This window comes from Vulpes vulpes, chromosome 8, assembly GCF_048418805.1.
Source record: "Vulpes vulpes isolate BD-2025 chromosome 8, VulVul3, whole genome shotgun sequence".
NCBI lineage: Eukaryota > Metazoa > Chordata > Mammalia > Carnivora > Canidae > Vulpes > Vulpes vulpes.
Genome location: NC_132787.1, coordinates 98876246 through 98902822, shown reverse-complemented (window position 1 = coordinate 98902822; position 26577 = coordinate 98876246). Strand labels below are relative to the sequence as shown.

The window sequence follows — 26577 nt, the reverse complement described above, 5'->3', positions numbered from 1 at the left end:
CCGGCTCCCAGTACCCCCAGGTTAAGACCCTCGGATGAAACGGCCCAGGAAGGTGTTCCCCATAACTACTGCCTCACAGTGAGCCGGGCAGAGGTGCTCACAGCTAGCTGGGGGGACGCTTCCAGTCGAGAAAAGGATTTCTGCAGTTTTCTTCGTCACCTTACAGCCTGACAAAGGGTGGGCTGAGGGCCCCCCTCTAGGGCTGGGAGCCGTGGGGATGGAGGGCCCCAAGGGTCCCATCTCTGGCCTTCGCCTCCACCATCAGACTCCATAAGGGTGGGGTGTGGCGAGCCCAACTCGCTGTCCCCACCGCCCGTCCAGGTGCAGGCTGCTCCGGGAGCCAGGCTCCCTGTGCCTCGGCACTTTCCTTTTGAGTTTCTGCTAAAATCCGGAGATATGGAATCCACCCGCGGGCACTCCGAGCCCCTCCAACTGAGCATGCGCCAACGCCGGGCTGCTTTTGGTCACCGGCGCCTGAGCTCCCGGAGCTGGGGCTGCGGAGCTGGAGGAGGGAGGAGGAGAAAGGGGAGGGGGTGCCTCGAGAGGCGGCGGCTCGCGCGCCTGCGCATCCCGCTCCAGCGACCCTAGGTTTTCTATGGGATTCCCAATCTGCAGCATAGACTTACCCGAGCTTGTTGCGGCGGCGGCTGGGTTTGCGAGGCGCGATCCAAGAGGGATTTAAGCAGCCTAGAGCTCCAGAGGAAAAAAAAAAGAGCGCGAGAGAACCACACAGAGAGACGGCTTAACCGTTTATCTGAATTATACATACATATAAAGAACTGTTGAGTTTTATCATTTTCATTAAGTGACCGTGCGCAGCGCTATAACTGTAAGTGGAAAATGCAATCTTCTTTGCTTTTCTGCATGTGTAGTACAGCCAGTTGTCTGAGAGATGCTTTGGGTATTGTCACATACTTTGCATAGATGCCTCTAACTGCACGGTGACCATTGCTCTGGTTAATGCTGACCATCTGAATGTGTTCTTAGTGGGGGGATCTTTTGGGATAATGGGGGTGGGGGAAGGAGGAGTGTTGATATGCGGCGTGTTTAGGAGATTGTCTTGGGCTAGATTTAAGATAGGTGGAACAGAGGTGCTTTTTAGTGGAAGTCTATAAATAAGCAGATTGCCTTACTCGGATTTAAGTAGCTAATTGACCGATTGTGAAGTTTTCCGGTTGCTGATAAAACTATTGAGCAGTCAAGTACCAACCTGTCATCCGTGGGGTTGGTGCACCATTTTTCTCACCGTGGAAGAGCAGTGAAGGTGTTTGCTAAGTGAAACTGAGTAGACGAGATGCGGTGTGGAAAGCAGGGTTGGTTTCCAAGCGGGATGTTAGTGTTTAGAGCCACGAAGCGAGGCGCAAAAGAAGCTCTTTTCTTAGTATTGAGAAATGAGCAGAAATTTTTTCGGTTTTGATTTTTCGTCATGATGGTGAATGGGCAAAAAAAAAAAAAAAAAAAGGAAAGATGCTCAACCACATAGTCAGCCGTCTGTTTTGAACAGAGTCTGAGTCTCAGAGCCTCTGAATGGGAACTGTCAGACCCAAACTAGTTACCTGCCTTTGCATCCCGTATTCACATTCTGGAATGCAGGTTAGAGAAATGTAAGCCCAGATGTGTTACATTTGGTAGCCTTTCTTTAAAGGAGAAAAGGTCGTTTTGTGTTTTGAGTTAAAATGGGTTGTTCCTTGCCCAGAAATTGAAGCAGGGTCTTTGCAAGGTCAAACCCCCTATGGAAACCCGGGGGCACTGGTGAATCACGGTGAGGGTCGGAGGAGATGGTGAGGCTCCGTGCAAGTGCTCAGCACCGCACGGATCAGTGTGCCCTGTGAGATGCGAGAGTGGGAATCCATTTTTCTAGAGTTGTGCTCCTGCCCATATTTTGGAGACTAAAATGAAATGGAAATGCTAGTGGGTGTAGAAAACACAAGTGGATACTATCTGTGTGTCACAATCCCACTCAAAGACAAGAGGAGCGAAGGAGTTGTATTCCTACATATTAATTTTAAAAAAATTCAAGGAATTTCAGGTTGAGACAAAAATAAAACTTACGAAAACATATTTTATCTCCACTATGATCTAAACTGCTTACGTGTGTTGAGAAGGGGAGATGGTTCTGCATCATTGAATACTTCACCCATAAGTGCACTCTCATTAAGCTTGGGTGTTTAATAACTCCAGAAAATGCTGCACTGAAGCAGTTGGCAGAATGGCATGAAGCAGGCAGACAAGAGAAGAATGTGGCCAGTGTGAGCTGGATTTCCATGAAAAAGCAGATTCAATTTCTGTAGTGACATAAATTTTCCTTAAAATAAGGCAGATCATTATAGGACCCCTTGGCCCTTTAGTCGGTCCAACTATTTCGAACCCCTCAAAGGAATTTACAATTTACAAAGGATCAATTCTGAAAATAAAATATTCCAGACTATATCTAACCTTGGAAACCCGAAGTGTAAATGACTGTTCTTCCCTTCCTTACTCCAGGGCTCAAGGATCAATGTCTTGTCATAATTGAGCCATACTCCCCATCATCACTGAGAGTTGGAATCTGCTTCATGAATGGTGCAGATGTTTTACACTGCATTGATAAATGGGCAGTGCAGGAAGAATGGGGAATCTCAGAGATGCTTAGTATCAGATACCCTGGCTCCTAGGCTGACAGAGAGAGTCACATCAGGCAGAGACCTTCAAAAGCATCTAGCCCAAACCCCTTGTTTTACAGATGAGGAAACTGAGGCCCAGAACTACAGAGCTGGGGAAAAGTCAATTAACTTCTAGTCTATGGAAATAAACAATTACAGAGTGATGTGGAGTGGTAATGTCCCCTTTCTCTCTACACGTTTATCATCCTCAGTGACATTGCTAAAGTCTTCAAATAAACAATTGTCTGGTCCCCAGCACATCTTTCAAGAGAGTCCCAAGGATTCCTTTTCACACTGTATCATTTCTCCTTTCTTGGAAGGTCTCTTTCTATCTCTTTTCTATTGCCCCTCACCTCCAATATACCCACCTTTTCAATGTTTAACCTGGTCTTCCTGGCCTCCTCTGCATCTCAGTTAATTTCTTTGGAATCCTTGGAATTTTATTTTATTTTATTCTTTCTGAGAAAGAACTGCCACACCACTCAAAGCTCCTGTTTGAGGTCTGTTCAGGCCCCTCTCCATCTCCTCTCCGCCCAAAACCTTCAGGGATTCCAGCCTTTGGAGACACTGCAGGCGCCTTCCTCACTCTTCTACCCAGCTTGCATCTTCCCAAACTGCTGCAGCTGCAGGACCTGGGACCTGGCGTGGTGAGGCAGCTGCAGTGTCAACACACAATGGGTTTTGCCAACCCTCCTCTGGCTCCTAGAAGGCAGAACCCAAATCCAAGATGCTTAACTGTCCCCAGCCTTCATGGAAATCCTCCAGATGCAGCCACCTGCAGAGAAGGGGAGGGGTGGGGGGCAGGAAGACTGAAGGAAGAATGCTGGAGTGGCTCAGCCTGAAGTGGGCGCTCCAGAGGACAGCAGTGCAGCTTGCAAAGCCTTTAGGGCTTGGAAAGCACTTGCACAGCTGCCTCCTCTGTCTTGCTGCACTGGGACTGCAAAGCAAGCAATCATATCAACCTACCTGGGCCTTCTTCTCTTTCCTTCTTTGTATTTTCTCTTTTCCTCTCACTCGATTTTTCTATTTCTCTCTCATTTTTTTCTCCCACATGCCCATAGAGTAAAGCTCTAGGCCTTTTAAAGATAATCCAGACCCTCCTGTGCTTCTTTGGAAAAATGTAATCTCCTGGGTCCTCAGAAAGATAACCACGATCACCACAGATGTCCCCTTTGGGGAAATGCCAGGAATTTTTACCTGCAAGAAGCTGAGGCATTAGGGAAGGCTTGAGGAAGACAGTCTGAGTTTCTTTCTCATTTGAAAGATGAGTTAAATACACTTGGAAGTTTTTTGTTGTTTTTTTTTTTTTTTTAAGATTTTATTTACTTATTCATGAGAGACACAGTGAGATTGAGGCAGAGGGAGAAGCAGGCTCCACTCAGGGAGCCTGATGCAGGAATCGATCCTGGGTCTTCAGGATCACACCCTGGGCCGAATGCAGCACTAAATCACTGAGCCACCGGGGCTGCCCTCTCTTGGAAGTTTTTAAGGAAGAATGGGGGTGAGTTCCTCAACATATGAAAAAAAAAATAACAATTTTTAAAAATTTTTATTTGTTTTAAGTAATCTCTACTTCCATTGTGGGGCTTGAACTCATGACCCTGAGATCTAGACCCTGAGGTCAAGAGTAGGCATGCTCTGCATGCTCTGCAGACTGAGCCAGCCAGGGGCCCCACTGATTAACAATTTAATTTAACCCTTCCCTTCATGGTAAGCCATTGCTAAGTTGGGTTGAGCTCTGTCTTGGAGAGTGTCTGTCCCTAATAAACGTCACCTGGTCTTTACTATCCCATTCTGAAAACAGTCATGCCCAGGTTATTCTGAACACCAGGTAGCCTTTGCAGAGACTTGTAGCTGCTAAGTGCCCTGCTTTCATTTGCTATGCTGTGAATCTCATCTGGAATAGGATAGCATAATTAGAAATGTTGTCCTGTGCAAGCTGCAGATTTTCTGTTGGGGTTGCATATAGGTATGGATTCCAAACGTTACTGAGGAGCTCCTTGGGGAGTTTCATAAAATGATCGTATATGTCAATTTCAAAGAAGTGATATCCTAATTCATGAGAACAACGTCTTCTCATGTCATTCTAAAGGTCTTTTTCTTTGTATTGAGTCGTATCTATTCTCCTTCAATTAGTAAATATTTAGGAAAATTGGAAAGTCATTCTTAAAGAAGGGTCACATTCCGTTTAATCTAGGTTGAAATTGACAATGTCCAACTCAGTTACATTTGTAACTGATATAAAAGTATTAATTTTCCTAAAGTATTAAATGGTACACAATTAAGGTAATAAATGATTGATATTTCTACCATCCCAGTGGTTAATTCACATAAGTAATAGAGTATATGAACGGGATGGGATCCGTATAAATTACTTAATCCATCCCTCCAATACATAAAAAGTGTAGTATATCAAGGAACATTTTCATCTTAAAGGCATATCTACAATATGAAAGCACAGTCCACAAGGGCAAAGATTTCAATGACCTTTTTCATATTTCCACAATATTTGCTCAATGTCTCTTATAGTAGATATTTTGTAACAGATGTCAATTTAATATTTATTCTAAGAATCTGTTGTAGGCACCTTGGTAATTATACCAAGAAATTAAAATTTGACTAAAAATATGCACAATTGATGTTGTTTTCAATATTTGTTACTGAAAGGAAAAGCTGGACTAAAGATTATTACATAATTTATTCTCACTACAAATATAAAAGGCCTATAATAATACCTTTAGGAGTCATTTTAATCCATGAATATTTTTGTTTATCTCTCTTTTTTTAAGGTTTATTTATTTATTTTTTAGAGAGAGAAAGCACGTGAGAGGGGAGACCGGCAGAGGGAGAGAGAGAGAATCCCCCCTAAATAAATAAATAAATAAATAAATAAATAAATAAATAAATATCCCAACCAGACTCCCCACTGAGTGTGGAGCTCAATGTTGGGGCTCGATCTCATGATCCATGGGACCATGACCTCAGCTGAAACCACAAGTCGGATGCCCAACCTACTGAGCCACCCAGGCACTCCTCCTTTTATCACTTAATAAGTCAAATATAAGTTATTTTTCCTTACTTACAAGAATTGATATTAACAAGTCAAAGAAGGAATCTAAACCCAGACTATGGTAGTTATGTGTACCACTTAGATCATGTGTCTCTTGAGCTATGGAATTATTTTAGCATATTCATACTGTGAAGAGACCACAACAGTGCATGCCTCATTTACAGTTTGTTTCTAAAGATAATTTATGCTCTCTTAAGCAAGTCAAAATAGTTTGAGTTGCTCCCAGCCTGGTTCATTGAGAACTTCACAAATGGGTATCCTGGGGGTGCTTCAGAAACTACTTAATGAATGAAGCAGAAATGGAATAGCAAATTACTCAAGAATCCTCACAGAGGTTTGACATTTTAATAATAAGGTGCCTGTGAATACATTAAAGAGATGCTCTATACCCTTACTAGCTAACTTAAAGCGTGCAAGTTCGGTAGTTCATCATGATTCTTATGCTTTCTCTGGATTTCTCCACTACCTTATTTCACTGTGCTTCTAACACAGATGACCTGCTGTGAAACCACCAACTATTTACTTTTTTAAGACAATGCACTGCATTTATAACCATTTGTTGGATTATTTTCAGGTGAAAAATCTATTGCCTTTAGTTCTAAATTACACTAGACTTGGAGCACTCTCATTCACCAAGTGGCCTTCGAGCTCAATATATCTGATATAATAATTGCTGAACTTTTTATAGAAAGTAGGGCTCTCTTAATTAAAAAGATTTCATTTTTATGAAGTATTACTCATAAAAGGCAAAGTGCTAACATGTCAGTTAAATTCACTTGCAGTTATTACAGATCTATATTCTGTTTTTCTTTATTCTTGCTCATGTGGTGATTTATCTGAAAATGGAAATCTGTCCGTTTAAATTTTTTTTCCTCTCCTTTGTTTAGATTTTGTTTGTTATATCATAAGCTCTGAAAGACAACTTTTGAGGAGCTGAATGCAAATAGATTTTTCCAAATTATTAACATGTTAAAAGTGCTTTGGAGCTAGGGTGGATTTTTTTCTAATGCAAACAACTAGACCCTAATATTTCTGTTGCTTCATGTTTTATTGCAATTGAAGATTTCTTAAAATAGTAGACTCTGGTGCTACAGGAATCCCTGGATTTTATTTTTTGTGTTGGTTTTATTAATTTGTGGTTAGTGCATTTATTTCTGATTTCTTGAAACCCAATCTTAAATTATGAGTGAAATGGCTCATGAAGCATTATCAACAAGGTTGACGTACTTCTTGATATATTTTATTTTAATCTAATAGTGCCGTACAAATCTGACTTCCAGATAACAACTTCTGTTTGATGGAATCCTTTGCAATTGATGTTATGAGTTAATAGAAGACCATCAATTTTGTCTATTCCAGAAGTTCAAGTGTTTTTGAAATTCATACTGAAGTATTTGATGTTTGTTTTCTTGGTAATATGGAAAACTTTATGAAAAATAAAAAAGAGATTGTGAAATAAGTTTTAATTCTATATAAATTTTTAGCTTTTTTTAAAAAATGTTTATAAAGGTATTCTTTCCTTAGAGAGATAAAAGCCATCCATTTAATCTTTACTAATTTTTTAGCTTGTGAATGGGAGAATTCCTCAGCCCTCCCCAAGGTTTTAACTGGCTCAAAAGAAGGTGTGATAGGAAATGTAAACAAGAATTTTCAAGCTAGATACACTTAGATGAAAAAAAAGAAAAAGAAAAAAAAGCCAATTCAACAGGTTATTAGTTCAATGACCTTGAATAAGTGGTTCAAACTCTTAGCCTCAGGGTCCATTTAAAATAGTAATTCATAGGACCCTTGAACAGAAACTGAAAGACTACATATGTAAAGATATAATGCTTCACTTGTGAAAATGCTGTAAATGTGATAGTTATTATTATTATCATTCCTTTCATCAGAAATCAAGAGTTCTGAAACCACGTTAGTCTCTGAATTGTAGTAGAACCTACATTCATTGCGGAACCTCTGAGAGCGGAATTGAGCTATTAAAAGCAGTGAACACTGAACAGTGCATAGCCTGGCTTGTAAAACAAGTGTCTATGGAGTAAATGTGTCAAGCACTGTGTAGTCACTGTGGAATCAACATTAAATGAGATACAATCCCAGCCTTCAAGGAATTTATGCCCAATGAGGAAGACAAATCAATGCAATTCATCAAGTCAAGTGAAATAGAAAGGTGGCATGGATGCATAGAAAAGAGAATTTCTGGAAGAAACGCCTGCACAGAGACCTCAAACTTACCATTTTTCTCATTCTTTCTTTCAATGTACCTCCTTTCCATTATACCTTTTCATTCCTGTCATCCCCCTGCCATGTAATAGCATATAATTGGGCCCAACAGAATATGAAACCAAGAACATATTTTTAAGTTTGTTTCCTTATTGAATACATTTTAAAGCCATATATTATTTTTCAAGGTACACCAGTTTCCCCTTATCTGTGGCTTCGCTCTGCAGTTTGTTACCCCTAGTGAACCCAGGTCCAGAAGCCAGTCATCCTCCTGATGAGTCCTCAGAAGGTCAACAGTACCCTAATGCTAAGTCATCTGCCCATATCACTCACCCTACTTCATCTCCTCACACAGGAATTTTGTCAACTTCCATCATCACAAGAAGAGGAAGGGTCAGTATAGTACAATAAGATCTTTTGAGAGAGAGAGGGAGATCACATTCCCATAATTTTTACAATAATATATTGTAACTATTCTATTATTAGTTATGGTTGTTAATCTCTTACTATGCTTAATTGGTAAATCAAACTTTAGCATAGGTAGGTATGTATGTACAAGAGAAACCATAGTATGTATAGGGTCCAGTCCTGTATGCAGTTGCAGGCATTCATTGCTGGTCTCGGAACGTCTTTTGGGGATGAGGGGGCACTACTATAGCTCAATAATATGGTCCTGGTCTCCCACTCAAGTCTCCAGCAAGTCACTAGACTTGAACAAAACCATTTTAAGAGCCCTGCCTTTTGATTTAAATATCATACTATTAGGCTTCTATCCTTTGATATCTTACAAAAAACTAATTTCTAATGCACTCCCCTCATCTCCCTTATAATTCCAACTAATTTCATGATTTATCTTTCAAGGCGTATCTGTGGGAGGACTTTTACATGATCTATTTTTTCATTCTTTTCTCCCGGGCTTTTATGATAAGGAAAGTATCTCTCCCAATTCTTCTTTACTACTGAGCTGAAAACTTGGTTCCAGCCCCTCTGCATACACACACACACACACATACAAATCCAAAATGGTCTGTCTTAAGTTCTTCTAAGAGCCATTCTTCTTCTCCTTAGCCTTTTTCTCTCTTCTCTCCGTATTTCCTGCTTCATTTAGTAGGGAATTTCAAGTGTATGTCTAATCTGTGGTTAAAAGGGATCATCCTTTTCTCCCTTCAAAATCTGAAAGTTGCACATACATTCTGAGGCTTTTTTGTGTAGTAGGAGTCTTGGATGATTCATAGAACTGGGTAGGACTTTTAATCTTAATTAACTTGGGGGGCTCATTTTCTCACTTGTGAAATGGAAATAATATATTTGCTTTATAGGGATGTATATAGGGATCCCTGGGTGGCGCAGCGGTTTGGCGCGTGCCTTTGACCCAGGGCGCGATCCTGGAGACCCGGGATCGAATCCCACGTCAGGCTCCCGGTGCATGGAGCCTGTTTCTCTCTGCCTGTGTCTCTGCCTCTCTCTCTCTCTCTCTGTGACTATCATAAATAAATAAAAATTAAAAAAAATTGAACTGTTTTTATAGGGATGTATATATGTGTATATACAGATATGCATACATACACACATATATATACAGACCACCTAAAAGAGCTTAGCACAGAATAAATAATTCTTCCACTCTGGACCTCCACTTTTCCTCCTGCCAGTCTCCTCAGTTTGCATTTCACCGTTTCTCCTAGTCTCCTGCTCTGTGCTCTGCTCTTTCTAAGCATATTTGTTCTAATTTGCAGGTAGTTAAATAATAACTGATTCCCACATATCCCAGGGAGCATGGTGAGTATGGCCCTAGAAAAAGTATACTAACTGAGTCAGCATCCTAGCTTAGACCTGTGTTCTGCATCTGTTTGGGAAATTTCTTCCATTTATTTCAGACATGCCTCCTGCTGAGGTTCCCAAAGCTTCTAATGACTAACGTTCAATTGATGAACAATCCTACTCACACCAATGATTTATGGTGCGCTTCTTAAATAATGTCAGAGGCCGTCTGACAGTGTCTAATTGCCTTCTACCCTTTCTTTATCCTCTTTCCTTCGCCTTTTCCTCCGAGGTGTCTAGAGTACCTGTGACACATTCCCCTGATACCCTTACTTCCCTCCTTTGTCGGGTCTTATATTTCACTTAGTTCATCTGTTGTCCATCAAATAAATGTCCATCAAATAATACCCAATAAATGGCAGAAAGAGAAGACTTAGTGGTGCACATGATAAATATTGCAGAATACGTTTGAATGAGGATTAGCCTATAAGATAGTAGCCTTCATCTGTTGAGTGTCTGTAGAAGTGTATACTAATGCCCATTGGTTAAGAGCAGAGAATGGCTCTCAAAACAGGGTTGAGAGAGCAATGCACATGCATACATACATAATACATACATACATACATACATGATATGGATTCAATAAGTCCAATGTACTGTCATAGATCATTTCACATTTTTAAGCAAAATATTTAAGATCAAATAGATTAAAACATATCAGTACTTATGAGATGTATTAAAAGCAAGACCTGCTGAAATTTTGCTCATTCTCTCTCTTTTTTAAGATTTTATTTATTTATTCATGAAAGACACAGAGGGAGGTAGAGACATAGGCGGAGGGAGAAACAGGCTCCCTGAGGGGAGCCTGATGTGGGAATCAATCCCAGGACCCCAGGGTCATGCCTTTACCTGAAGGCAAATGCTCAAACACTGAGCCACCCAGGCACTCCAAGTTTGCTCATTCTCAAAGTGGTGGAGTTGAAAGGGAGGGTGGTTTAAATTTCCTAGTAAGGACATTTTAAACTTTGTTTCTTTAAAGAAATATTTCCAAGGCACTGATAATTATTTATTGCCCCTCAAAAAGTTTCATGGAAACTTTTTTTTGAGGGAAATGATGCTTCCTACATCCCACTCTTAGATATTCCTAGTGCACCTGCGTATTGATAGAAGTCTGAGTGTTCCTCTTATAGAGACCCCAGAGCTGTTTAGCTTTGCTTGACCTTGTTTCCAGTGTTTGCTCAGGGAACTTATGTTAAATTATGCTTGTTACCATCTCATTGTTTTCTGAAGAACCCAGTTGGAAAAGCTGCTCCAGAAGGACATGAGTGGGACTACAGAATGGAAAGGCCCATAAAACCAGGAGACGTTAGATGTCTCAGGTATGCAGTAGTCACCATTAATGTGGAGTCCTGGAAAAATTACCTCAACTTTTCTGAGTTTTCATTTCTTCGTGTGAAAATAAATACGAGTCTCAGTTTCTAAGGGTATAAAATACAAGTTCTAAATAACATAGTTTATACCGTATGATGCTCAGGTGCTTTACAACTCCTCACAGTTAATCCAGTAAGGAAGGGAAAAGAGGAAGAGATGCTTTTTGAGGTACCCAGTGCTTGGAAACATGCATGACACATACCATATTTCTGTGTGAGTGGCTCTGCCAAGTTCCCTGCTTTACTTGTGTATTATCTCACTCATTTTCACAGCACTCCAGTGACATAGCTCTACTTTAGACCAAGAAATTGATACGGGGATTGGGGAATTTACCTAAAGCCATGAGGCTTGTAAGTGATGGCTCTAAGATCCAAAAGAGATCTCTGCTCTTTCTACCTACTTCACCCTGTTGCTTTTATATTCACTATGTTGCTTTTATATGAGGTACTGTCTCTCCATTTCATCAATTCATTCATTCCTTTTTTTAAAAAGATTTTATTTATTCATGAGAGACACACAGAGACAGGCAGAGACACAGGCAGAGGGAAAAGCAGGCTCCACTAAGGGAACCCAACACGGGACTTGATCTCCAGGATCATGCCCTGGGCTGAAGGCAGTGCTAAACCGCTGAGCCACCGGGCTGCCCAATTCATTCATTCTTTTAACAAATACCTATTGCATATCTTTCATTTGCCTAGTATTTGATATACAGGGTGAAACTAAAATAACCATAATCTCTGCCCTCATATCTAAAGAAACATATATTAAACAATCACAAAATAGCATAAAATTACAAATAATACTGAGTGTAATGGAAGAAAAATGCATGATGCTATAAGAATATGTGACAGGAAGATCTATTTTGAGCTGTTTGAAGTAATAGATTCCAGGGAAATCCAGTGAGGTCTAGATTTCTAACTCAGCCCCCAAGGGATTGCTACTAAGATGTGTTTATAGTTGCTGGGCTTTGGGAAGGAGATGACTGCTACATTTCTCTTTGAGAACAGATGAGTGGGCCTTGTTTCCAGGTTTTAGCATCTCCCCACTTTATCTGTGACTCACAAGGCCCCCAATAATATTTATATCAATAGAGCTTTTGATGGAAGTACCTTTCCAAGAGAACCATGCTATGATGTGTAGTTCACTAGGACAGTTTCCAATATCGAGAAATCTCTAAGCACCTGTGTTTCAGGTCTTCCCAAACCCTTGACTACTTTCATGTGATATACACACATGGATCTTTAAACATGCTTAAGTGCTTCTAAAATTCCATTAAGATAAATGTGGTTTTAATTTATTCAACAAGTGTTTATTGAACACTTACTATGTACCCTGAGGATGCAAGACATTGTGCCCTCTCAGTACTCACATTCCAGCAGTGGAGACCTATAATTGATAGTCTGATAAGAATAATCATGAGATGAGCATAGAGAACTGTGGGAGCACTTCTGGAATACACAGAACCCAACCTCCATATGGTGAAGGATGGAGATGGGCTAATTTCAGGGATGCCAAGAGTAAGAATTCATTAGACAACAAGCAAGGGGAACAGGGATGCCATTATTGATAGAGGGAGCAGGAACTAATACTGATACTGGCAGGAAAACACTTTCAAATTCATGTGTCTAACATAATGTTTCAAAAGGCTAGAGAATCTTGATCAAATAAGATTAGCAAGATGTTATGAAAAGAAATATGGATTTGGTAATCAGGCTGTGTCACAAATTATTCTGAGTTATATGAATCATTTTATCTATGACATTTAGATAATGATACCTACATGACAGTATTATCCTAGTGATTAAATTATAAATATCATCACATAGTTATCATTTGATGGACTTTAGAGATTAGTGGTAATGATGTTTATAATAAAATCAATAATACTACATATGATTAAGTTATATTGACTCAATTAATGCATGTATTCATCTGATGTGCACAACCCATGCTAAGAATTATTAAGATTTTGTTTATTTATTTGAAAGAGAGCATGAGTGGGGAGTGGGGCAGAGGAAGAAGCAGACTCCCCACTGAGTAGGGAGACCAATGTGGGGCTCGATCCTAGGACCCTGAGATCATGACTGAGCTAAACTCAGATGCTTAACCAACTGAGCCACCCAGGAACCCCCTTGCTAAGAAATTTTATTGTCCCCATTATAGAGATGAGGAAATGGAGACTTAGAAACAGCAAATGACAAGCCCACAGTCACATAACCAATAAGTGGTTGTCTGTTTCAGACAGTCTTACTCTAAAGCTCTTTTCCTGATTGCTCCCCGCTGTCTTTTTGCAGTAGTCAATTCACAGCTATTATTAATTATCATTAATATTATTATGATAATGATTTTAAATTCAAAGTTCTTGAGACTATAATCAGAATTCTGATATCAAATATCCATTATGTTCTGTTTCTTTTCCATTTTGTTTTTGAGCCAGAGTTTACAGATTATCTTTAAGATACTTATATTTATACTTTTGTTGTTATATCTTAAAATTTACTTTAGAGTGAGAATTAGATCCAGCTTAGAATGATAAAAAATCCTAAATAACGATGGCTTAAATAAAAGAACTTATTTCTCACCCATATAAATAAATACAGAGGTAAGCAGTTCAAGGCTGATAAGGAGCTTCACAAAATTCTCAGGCCCCAGACCCCTTCTACCTTTTACCTCTGTCCTTCTTAAGGCATGTGGCTTCCACCTCATGATCCAAGATGGTTGCAGCCTCTATCAATAATCACGCCTCAGATAAACCTCATTGGGTACGATACTGCCACTGAGCAAAGCTTGCAGCCTCTATCAATTAGAAGAGCCCTTCCCTTTCAAGGACACTTCCTTACATCATATCCAAAATTGGCATACATGCCATTGACCAGAATTTAGTCACAGTTAGCAAAACTTTTGTTAAAAATAAGGGTTTTATCACTAAGGAAAAAGGAGAAAATGAATCATAGAGCAAACTGGAAACTAGGTATAACAAAATTTTAAAGTTATAATAAATATTTTAATGTAGATTGTCAAGTTGTTCTTTATATTATAAAAAATCAGCACAAAAATGATAGTGTTTTAAATTCACGTCTAAGGTTCTAATCACCAAGACTTTTACAAAGAACAATTTCCCAAGGACCAAAAAATCTTTATATTCTTGCCTGGGCTTTGCTTTTAGCTTTTCATCTTGATCAAATCACTTTCTCTTGGTGGACATTAGTTTTCTTACAGGTAGAATGTGTATGATTAGCCTAGAATGTCTCTAACATCCTTCTAGCTCCATCTTCTAATACTGAATCTCATAGGCAAATCTCATGCATTTTCAGAACTTTAAAGTCATATAAGTGTTGTACAGCAAAAATCTAGCAATGAATCAGTTCCTAAGGAACAGATACAGACTTGTGTCCATATATTTATACCTTGCCTTGTCTTGGAAAAAAATAAATACTTCTATTGTTTTTTATCTGTGTAAAAGCAATATGATAAGAAAATGAAATAAGCTGAATAAACATTGGAAAAGAGATTAAATTATTATTTTTTGATGACCATATATAGAGAAAATTGGAAGACTCAAGTAAAAATGAAAAATAGTAAATATTTGATAAAGATTTTTGATATGAGATAAATTACAAAAGCAAATAGCCTTTTCTTTGTCTATCAAAAAACGTTCCGAAATGAAAAGTGGAAAAAAAAATATTCTATATGCAATAGCAACCAAAATGATAAAATATTTGAGATTGAAAGTTATAAGAAAGGCAAAAGTGCCTTGTGAAGCATAACTAAAAAGTCCTAATAAAGAACAGAAAATATGACAACAAATGAAAAGGCAACATGAGCACATCATATGTATGTAATATATAATATTTATAGTGCCACAGGATTTTTTTATTGGAGGCATCATTTAAGTTGTTTCACCTGGTTTTTAAATTTATCTGGAACACTGCATTCTCAAAAGTGAATAGTCATGAAAAGTATTAAAAAGAATAGAGTAGGCTTGCATTACTAGATGTTAGAACATACAAACATTGTAATCAAATTAATATGGCATAGACATAGGAGTAACATAGATCAGTGGAACAAAATAGAAAATCTACAAAGATATCTCATTTTTATGAAATTTCATAAATTACTAACAAGGGTGCCATTTTAACTTAGTGGGAAGAGGGCAGTTTCCTTAATAAATGCACTAACACAACTGATTATCTACTTAGAAATAAACAAACTTGGATCCCTATCTCACACTATATAAAATGTATTCCAAATATACTAAAGATTGGCATTTTTAAAAGGTTTAGAAGAAAATCCAGATGTTTTTGTAACCTAGGTGTAGTGGGAAATAAGCAATCAAGAAACTATAAGAGAGTAGGCATATTTGATTACATAAAATATGTCATTATGTTAAAACCTGTCATTAACATGAACCATGCAGTATATTATAATAAACTTTAGAAGACAAGTTTCTGTATCCCCTGGACCATAATTGCCGGGGTCATAGCTGAGATTCAGATTAAAACATACCAGTACAATGGCATATGGATCGCTACAAGAAGTATAGTTTATGTACTCAGAAAGGTTGGATGTGAAAGAGCGAATTTGTTTTCAATATATTTCTGAGGTTGTCTCTTTGGGGCTCTAAAGTTACTTCTGTGAACAAATGACAGTTAATCCAGCTCAACAAACATTAACTGATAAATCCAGTTTAACAAACTTTGAGGGCTTATTATGTGCCACTCCCTGTCCTGGAAAAATTTAGAAGCAAAAAGGTAGACTCTCTCATGGAGTTTATGGTACGGAAAGGCAGGATAAACAGGTGGTTAAAAACTGATGGGCCTGAAACAAAGGGAAGATTATGCTCCTATGGGCATGCAGAGCGAAGAGAGTTAGTCCAAGGAATCCAGGACAGAGCCAAAGTGAGATTTATGCTGGGTCCTAAGTAGGGGTGGAAGTCAGCCAGATGAAGAGAAGCACAGAAAGAGAGCTCCCAGCACAGGTAATAGCATGTACAAAGAGCTGGATTTGATAGTAAACCTGGTGAGAAACTGAAGAATGGCATTAGATGAAGCTGCAGAAATAGTAGCAAGCAGCCAGGTTCCAGGTTGTGATGAATCTTACAAGGAATATAAAGGATTTTTTTTTTTTCTGCATCCTAAGAGCAGTGAGAAGCTATTGAAAAATTTAAAAAGGAAATGACTTGATCAGACTTGAGTTGTCAAATGATCTTCCTGGAGAATGAATTAGGGAGACCAGTTTGGAGGGAGTTGTAGTCATCCAGGAGAGAGGTGATAGGTGATATTGGCTTGTTCTAAAGTGGTGCAGCTGGGATCCAGAGACTGCACAGATTTGGGAGATATTTAGGAGGTAGATCATACAGGAGTGTGAGGCCAGGAGCAGAACTCCTGTGTCTGTGAGCAACTGGGTTGATAACTGTACAATTCTTCAGACAGAAAATCTATGCCAAGCATATATTCTTTTTTGTGGTACTTAAGAATGCAGCCTGGTTAAAAAAAAAAAAAAAAAGAGAGAGAGAGAGAGAGAGAGAGAATGCAGCCTGGAAGTTAATCAAGAAAAGGGCACTCCCTTTACCTTACTCTAAATAGGTACACTCATCAGAATAAAACATGTGAGTCCCACCAAACACTCTCAACCAGCCAGCAGGCCCTGTAATATTCTCAGCCTGTGGAATTACTTTTGGAGTCTATTATGTTTCAGTTCAAATCTATTGAAGTTTTCTTCAGTCTACAATTTGTATTAGGTGTTCTTGATCTTTTCCACCACTACTTTAAACTTATAGGACTTCTCTGCAGTGCCAGCGACTTTTTCAGGCTCCCAAAGTTAGTAAGTGTAATTTCCTTATAGCTATTCTGAATCCAGCAATGTTTAAAATTCGCATTTAAAGTTTACATTATTAATAGCAATATCATTGACACACATTTGAAAAATAATGCAATGACATGTGAAAGATACACTACTCAGTTTCCAAGGCCCGTTTCCTATGTATTCACAGACCCTTTTAAATAATTGAATCAATTCTCCACCTCCAGACTTCACTCTAGCAATCCATAGACCAAATTTTATCTTTAAGATGATCATAGTTTTTTATTTCAAATAAAAAAACACAGCTAATGTTAACATAGTCTCTTTAAGACTTGTGCATTCCTTAGAAATCGAAGAATGAATTTTTGCTTCCCAATGATGGCATTTAGACAGGACCTGGGGATTATATAAACAGACATAAGGCTTAGAACCTAGAGTCAGTCCCCAGTGAGGGCATACATTGCATTAAAGCAGTTTTATCTTCCTCTGAATAGTATTTTACAAAGAAGGCTTATTTTAAGGATAAACATCAGAACTAGACCCACAGAGCCATCAGGAACCAGCATAACTCTAGGGATTTGCCACTGCCTCCTTTTCTTGATCTGTGGGATCCAAGATGTTCCTCTCTCTATACATAGCATCTCAGCTTCTCTCTCTGCGGTTTAGCTCTGCATTCAATATTGATGAAGGATCCGATACCATCTCTCTTGCATTCCAAATCTCTGAAAGAGCAAGTCTGATTACTTTTATCTCTATTTGTAATCCCTTTCCACCATCCAGCTTCATCAGCTGACCTGGGCTATGCCTCTCTTGGATCAGTGACCCAGCTTTGATTGGGTATGTTTAGGCCATCGCTAACTAAAAATAGCTTAGTTATACTTTCCTGAATAGGAAGTTTGGATAGGGCCACTGCCAGCTAAAAGAAAAGATGGGGATCCCTGGGTGGCTCAGTGGTTCAGTGCTGCCTTCCACCCAGGGCATGATCTTGGAGACCCCAGATCGAGTCCCACGTCAGGCTCCCTGCATGGAGCCTGCTTCTCCCTCTGCCTGTGTCTCTGCCTCTCTCTCTCTGTGTCTCTCATGAATAAATAAATAAAATCTTAAAGAAAAAAATATGGGACATATTAATAACTGATATGTCCTATACCTTGGGCAAGGAATAACTAGGAAGATGAGATGAAGGGAGAAGGTAAGTATTTCATAACAAAAATAATTAAGGCACCTTACATACAGGTATTACACAATATATTATCTTCAGAGCAAAACTGGGGAATATTACAGTAGAGAGACATAAAAATCATTCTCCTAATACTCAAAGTTAATTATTGTGATTATTTGGCGTATTTCTTTCTAGCCTCTTTTTTGTATGCTATTTTCTTACACAGTTGTGATATACTAAGTATTCCTTTTTAAAACCAATTCATTTAATTACATCAAGTGTTTTTCCAGAGTCATGCTCTCCTCTGTTTTCTTTTATCTACTCTTCTTTTTTTGCTTCAGAAAGAATTTCCGTTAGGTCTAGAAAATGTATCTAATACAGTAGAATTTTTAAAAATGAATTAGAAAAGAGAGATTTCAAAAGAGGAAAACGATTTTCCTCAGATTTGCTCTATCACACACTGCTGGTTGTTAAATAGAATTTTTCTTATGTGGTTTGGCAGTCTCCACTGTATCTTCTTTGAGTCTCTCTGACCTAAAATACACTTACAGAGCCTATAAGCTGAAAGAAACTCTATAGTTGGCCAAAGATGTTGTTCCGTTTTGGCAAAGAAATGCATATTTATCATTAAGTGGACTTGATTACACCATCTCATGAGGTTGTTCAGAGAGGCCTTTAAGAAATTATTCCAATATTCATGCTTGGGATCCTGGAGAAACAACAACAGCAACTACAAGACATTACATACTCATTTTATGTGTTCTAGTACAATGGCAAGAAACCAGGTGACTCAAAGAGTCACTGTCATGCCAAATCGGAGTCTCCCAGAACCTCTCCAGATGCCTTGGAAATGTTGTTAGACAATTGTATCTAAATATGCCTATTCAGGATAAAAATTGAAATTGTATTAAATTATTTTTAAAAACACTTGCTGAATGCCCACATGGTGTAGGCATAGATGAGCAAGACAGGGTCCCTCTCTCCCAAGTGTTCCAAGAGTCTAGTGGAGCCATGCAAGTAGACAAGAAATTGCAATGTACTAAAAGTGCCTTGATGTAGCTAGAGCAGTCAGTGGATGGTGCAGAGGATATATGTATCTCTATATTTATTGCAGCACTGGTCAGAGAACTATTTTTCCCTAAACTGGAAATGGGCTGCTTTAAATAAGTAAAATTCTTAAAGGATGACATAATTTTCTCTTCAGTGTTCTGCTACGTTTCCTTTAAAATGAACCTGACTACTCTTTATGATCAAAACTGGAGAAAGACATCATTATCCAAAATCATAAATGGTGCCCAAGCCATTTGATTCACTAATCTTCAGTGATGTTTTAAAGTATTTCAGAAGAAATCAGAATTAGAGAGAAATATGAATTACAAATGCTCTAGAAAAAAAAGTATCCATTTTTTATTGTCAAAAATTTCAAGCATACCTTAAAGTTCAGATAATATAAGTATCCACTCTCCTACTACCTAGAATTCACAAATATTAATGTGTTCTCATATTTTGAGATTCTTTTCATGTCTCTTCTCAGTTCCACTCAGCTCTCCTTTTCCTTGGAAACCTTCTCTTGAACTTGGCATGCATTTTCTTCACGAACATGTTTATTCTTTTTACTAAATACAAATGTCTCCATAGTATCATTTGGACTCTTTGATATTTAAGGAGATGACATCATACTGTATGTGTTATTCTCTGATTTGTCCTCAAAAAACTTTAGTTCACAATTTTTATTCATATAATATCACTTATTCATTTTAACTACTCTACAGAACCTCGTCACATGACTCTACCTCAAATTACTTATCCATTCCCTATTTGATGATCATTTAGGTTGCTATGACTTTTTTTTAATGCTTGCTACTACAAACCTGCAGTGTATATCTTTTTCACATATCCCCTTGGATATTTGTGTGAGTTTCTCTAGAGTTTATATGTTGAAATAGAATTGCTAGATTATGTTCCATAGGCACCTTCTGCTGTATTAGATATTGCCAAATTGTCCTCCAAAGAAGATGTACCAGTTAATATCTCAGCAGTAATATATTAGAAAGAGTTCCTATTTCTCTACAACTTTGGAAACACTCGGTATCAGCATATTTTTAAAAATATTTTTATCAAATTGATTGGAAAACATTATCCTTTGTAGTTTTCCATTTCTTGACTCTTTATTAGCCATGTGGATTTTCTTCTCTATAAATTATCCATTCTTATGCTCTACCTGTTGTTTAATAGGACTGCTTATATTTTTCTCATTTATTATTTGAAATATTTTATATATTCAGAATACAAATCCTTTGTAATGCACATTGCAGTTATCTTCTCCTTGCCTGTTATTATTCAACCTTATTCATGGTTAATTTTGTCTTTAAAACAGTTTTTAATTTTGAGGTAATCATGTTTATCAATCTGTTACCACGATTTGTGCATATCGTATTAGTTTGGGTTTTAATCCATCCGAATAAATTTTTCTGATCAGTATGAGGCTGGCATCTAATTTTATTTTTGCTCAAATTTTTGAGCCCATAACTGACAATTTTCCTTAAGTTCCTGGGATAAAGAATATTAACAATTCAAGGGTCTTGATGCCTATTACCAAAGATGCTATTTTTTTCTTTTCTAGTTATTAACAATTAATATTCTAGAAACTTGAGATATTGAGTATAAAGTTGAAATACCTTTAAACTTTCATTTCTTTTTGCTTCCTTACTCATAGTCAAAGATAAGGATATCAATAGAGTGACGCTTAGGAGGACCTTTGAGAGAATTCCCATAAATATTCTTTCTTTTGGGAATGTTTGAGGAGGGATCTTTTCTGCTCAGTCTCAGATACCTGGCACAGTGAAGGGATACACCTTAAAATCTTGGCAGATCTATAAAGTCAGTGTCCCTCAGGGGCACCCGCCTGGGTGGCTCTGTTGGTTAAGCGTCTGCCTTCAATTGAGGTCATGATACTGGGGTTCTGGGATCCAGCCCTGAGTGGGGCTCTCTGTTCACTCTCCTTTTCCCTTTGCCCCACGCTCTGCTCATGCTCATTCTCTCTTGCACTCTCTCTCTCTAGAAAATAATAAATAAAATGAACATGCCTCTTCCATATAATTTTCCTCATGAAATACAGTGAAATGATTGCCTTCCTCACTTTCTCTTCACTCCCCTCATCAGCAGACCAGGTGTGTTTCTTAAGGAGACACTTTCCACAAAGAAACATAGCTTTTTAGTTTTTCCTTTGTTTTTTAATCACATAAGGGAGATCCTACGTGCATGTGGAAGAATGAATATCAACAAAACAGCACTGAGATATAGATGCTTGGGAGAATCACAGCTGAACTGAGTGATTTATTCCTACACAACAGCCCTACACCAAGGATGTCTGTCTTACATGTTCCGGTCCGTAACAGAATACTCAAACTTTGTGTTTTTTTTTTTAATAAATTAATTTTTATTGGTGTTCAATTTACCAACATACAGAAAAACACCCAGTGCTCATCCCGTCAAGTGTCCCCCTCAGTGCCCGTCACCCATTCCCCCCCACCCCCCGCCCTCCTCCCCTTCCACCACCCCTAGTTCGTTTCCCAGAGTCAGGAGTCTTTATGTTCTGTCTCCCTTCCTGATATTTCCCACACATTTCTTCTCCCTTCCCTTATATTCCCTTTCACTATTATTTATATTCCCCAAATGAATGAGAACATACACTGTTTGTCCTTCTGCGATTGACTTACTGCACTCAGCATAGTACCCTCCAGTTCCATCCACGTCGAAGCAAATGGTGGGTATTTGTCGTTTCTAATGGCTGAGTAATATTCCATTGTATACATAAACCACATCTTCTTTATCCATTCATCTTTTGATGGACACCGAGGCTCCTTCCACAGCTTGGCTATCGTGGACATTGCTGCTAGAAACATCGGGGTGCAGGTGTCCCGGCATTTCATTGCATCTGAGTCTTTGGGGTAAATCCCCAACAGTGCAATTGCTGGGTCGTAGGGCAGGTCTATTTTTAACTCTTTGAGGAACCTCCACACAGTTTTCCAGAGTGGCTGCACCAGTTCACATTCCCACCAACAGTGTAAGAGGGTTCCCTTTTCTCCGCATCCTCTCCAACATTTTGAAATGTTAAGTCTATTAACACCAATGGTTTACTATAGTTGGCATCAGGATTTTTTTAATTAGTCAGCCTATGGATTATTATAAAAGTTTTCCTTGCCAGTAGAATGTACCTATCAACACCATCTGGTAATGTATTCCATAAAAATAAATACCATTTACTGAACATCTACATGACAGGCACTGTGTTAGGTTGCAACAACTTTACAGATTAGGAAGCCAACTTCCAGAATGTTACTTAATTCCCCAAAATGATAAGACTAATATACTATAAAGAGACCAGTGATCTTTCTAATTTCAATCTTGCTTTTTGAAAACCTCCAAATGCATTCTAGAATAGCAGAGAAAAAATTTATGTACAACTTAATGATATCCAGAACATGAAAAGCCAGTGGTTTAGCTATGGTTTTTGTCAGGTAACATCCCTTGTTTGCATCCAGCTCACGCTTTGCTCTAGGTCCTAGGATACTGTCTGGGTCAAACCTAATGAAGTTAGTAGTATTTTCTTAAGCAACACTGTAGCCTCTAATCTGAATTAAGGCTTTCAATTTTTCCCTGAAGGTGGCAATAATTAAGAAATCTACTACATTGCAAACCCCTATTGAGATCATGAGCTGGAAGATAGGGGAACTTAGAGTTGATCTTTCCTTCAAACAATTTGACAAACAACCTATGAAACAAACACATTCATATGGTATCTATCAATCACTGTCACTATAAAGAAAGGAAGCTTATATTTAAAAATTATAGCAAGTTAAGATATTCATTTTATGACTATTAAATACCTACTCAATATCAGGGATGGGTCCAGAAAGAAACAGTGGTACATAAAACAAGCCAGGTATCTGCCCTTTTGGAGCTGACATTATATAGTGAAAGAAGACCATCAATAAATAACCATAACTTTAATAGGCACATTAGCTAAGTTCAGATAGTCTTAAGGGCTGCAAGGAATATAAAACAAGGTAACCAGATAGTCATTGGAGGAGAGGCTAATTTTAATAGTTTAAATAGAAAGATCCGAAAAGTGACATTTGACCAGTGACTTGAATGGTGAGAAATCAGCCATGAAAGATATTAGAAGAAGAGAATTCTAAGGAGAGAGAAAAACTAATGCAAAGACCCTAATGTAAGAATAAATCTGCTGTCTTGGAGAGAAAGCCACACAGTCTGTAAGGCTGCAACATAGGAAATAAGGGAGAGTGACAGGAGATAAAGTTGGAGAGGCAGGGTGACGATACACCCCAAATGCTTAAGATAGTCCTGAATAACACCTGTTGTCCTGGTGGAAGTAATAGCACCTTCCTTCACCCTCAGAGTGTGCTTTTTGGATGATACATTATAAGATCTCCCTATTGAGTTAGGTAGGGGCCAAGTTATTTGGTTACAAGCAGCAAATGAGCAAAAAACTTTAGAGACTAGCTAGTAAATGAATTCCTTCTTGCTCCTTTGGCAGTTGCTATTTTAATCTGAGTTGGAGTCAAAACATTTTATTTTGTGTTAGTGTGATGTATGCAGTAGGATAAGCAAAATAGACAGGTAAGAGCTGGTCGCCCACAGAGAACATCCTGTGGAGAGGTTTTTAGATTTGGATCTGAAAGAGGCTCTTAGTCTTACCTACTGACCAGAGCAGCCCAAGATACTGGTGTCAACCAAAGAATTATCACTAAAGAGGAAGGGGGGGGGGGCGGGGGGAATAAGAAGAAGATAGGAGGAAAGCTCCTATTCTAAGCTACGCAATTTTCTGTACTCTATATTATCTCATCTTTAATCTTCACAGTTTGTTTTAAGATGAAATGAAAGCTATGAGAGTTTTAATTGCTTGATTGGGGTCATACAGTGAGAATTAACTCTGGGATTTCAATCTAACTCTGTATAATCTTTTCCATTAGGTTACCCTGCCTGCCTCAAGCTTTCCAACTGTATTCTAGTATTTCTTGATCCATGAACATGCCATGTTCTTTTGTACCCCCATTGTGTCTATAATTTCTACCTGAGGATCCCTAGTCATCCATTGCAAAGGTTGCTTCTCATATGAAGCTCTCCTTAATTCCCACAAATATGGTTTTTCCTCTGCCCTTTGATAGCAGCCATTAAAATCTCTGTTACAAAGTTGTATTCATCCATCTGTGCATTTATTCAACTGTTAAATATTGTGCATACACCAGTAGGCAGGACAAACATAGTACCCAACCTCATTGAGCTTACGAGTAGAGAAGATTATTTAGCCAAGATATCAATGTCATTAAGAAATGTCTTTATTGGACAGCCCTGCCTTCAGCTCAGGGCCTGATCCTGGAGACCCAGGATCGAGTCCCACATCAGGCTCCCTGCATGGAGCCTGCTTCTCCCTCTGCCTATGTCTCTGCCTCTCTCTCTTTCTCTCTATGTGTCTCTCGTGAATAAATAAATAAAATCTTTAAAAAAGAGAAATGTCTTTATTAAATTTCCTTTCTCATTTGTTCATTCATTTGTCCCTACAACAAGTGCCTACTATGCTAACAGAGATCTGATAAACTATTGAAATACTTTTGAAAATGCAAATTCAGTGTGAGCATCAGTCTGGAAGGAAAGGTACTGGCAAGATCATGGTGGCCCCTATGGGTATTTTGAAGACAACAAAGGAGACATTGGCCTGAAGTGGTCAGAATAATAAGCGGTCAGATTTTATCCTAGTAAAATCAATATGGCAGCAGTGTCAGAATATATTTAAAGGATAGAGACTGCATACAGAAAGACTAATCAGATAGTTGTTGGAAAAAAAGGTAGTGTTGGAAGTAGAGGTAGTCAAGACATAATTTCTGACTAATTAGAATTAGGGTACAAGGAATGGAGAAGCATCTACAGCCTCCTAATTGTTTGACTTGGGCTTGCAAACTCATGACTCTTCCCTAAATTATTGAGACAGAAATGAGAGCCTGCCTATTATATCCTCCATTACCCTTATACGTCTTTAGAAGATAAGTAGCCTGTTTCCTTTGTCATCTTGTTTTTGTTGATGCACTCTGGGTGAAAGCCACATTCAAAGAGAACATTGGACTTGTGATCAGGAAACATGGCTCTGGAACAAGATCTTCAACTAGATCTTCTACGCTCTTAGAAAAAAATTATGTTTTCTCTAGGCTTCAGGTTTTCATCTGGAAAGGGAAAGTATTGATTTAGGATCTATGTATTTACTCTGTCTGCATCTCAGCCTTCTCAGCTTTAGAATAAAGAAGATTAATTAGATTTTACAGATATTTTTAAGTTCTTATATTTTAATGTAGGTTAATATGGGAACCTATAGGAGATCTTCACCACTTAATATGTGTTACCATAAATTCTTGTACATTGTAGGGATGTCCTAATGGCTCCATATTATACATTGTAAGTAAATGTTTGCATATTATTTGTCTCTCCCTTTAAGTCATTGGTTTCTATGGGAAATAAACAAGTAACTTTTCATCTCCATACCCTGATACATAGCATGACTTCTGCATATAGTCTGCACTTTTTATTGATTTGTAACGAGTAAGAGGAAAACAACAGAGTTCAATTTTTTTTTGCAATAAAGAGTTGTAATTATCATGTTTATTCAATATTGTATGCCTGCTTTTTCCACTTAGCATATCATAAGTAATTTGCCATGTTTCAAAACTGTACTCACAATTTTATATTCCATTGAGTTAATATACTATAATTTACTGTCCATTACCCTAATGAGGAATGGCTATAGTTCTAGAGTTTTTACCATTATTAAATAAGGCTGTGATAAATAAATCCCTTTGTATAACTCTTTTCTCTTGGATTATTTCCTTAAGATGACTTCCCCTGGGATCAAAAGTGTTGATACTTAATGTTTCTTGATTTCTAGTATTTTTCAATGGGTTGCACGAACATGCAATTTTACCATGTTTGATTACTTGTAGGATTGAACTTGGCTGTTGATATTTCATCTCAGTTCATATTCTGTTCATGTTGGTCATCCAGCTTTCTATCAAATTCTCTTACCATTGATTTTTAAGCATCTTTAATATTTATTTTTTTTTAATTTTTATTTATTTATGATAGTCACAGAGAGAGAGAGAGGCAGAGACACAGGCAGAGGGAGAAGCAGGCTCCATGCACCGGGAGCCTGACGTGGGATTCGATCCCGGGTCTCCAGGATCGCGCCCCGGGCCAAAGGCAGGCGCCAAACCGCTGCGCCACCCAGGGATCCCCATCTTTAATATTTAAAAGACATTTATATTGCCTATTTTTCGACTTTGATATTTGCCTTTTTTTAAGTATTTTTAGACTCCCTAAACTTTTAATTCATGTAGTTATATCTATCAATCTTATCTTTTATAGTTTCTGCTATTGCTTTTATGTTTAGAAAGTCTAACAACCTTAATAAATGGGTTAAACAT

General features: G+C 38.2%; 1 protein-coding gene across 1 annotated transcript in view; it reads left to right on the top strand.

Moving 5' to 3' along the window:
- Positions 1 to 334: 334 nt before the first annotated feature.
- VSNL1 (visinin like 1) overlaps positions 335 to 26577 on the top strand; it is a 101894-nt gene continuing 75651 nt past the window's right edge. The window contains exon 1 of the mRNA XM_072767667.1: positions 335 to 829. The gene's annotated coding sequence lies outside the window, so the exon portion shown is untranslated. The remainder of the gene's footprint in view (positions 830 to 26577) is intronic.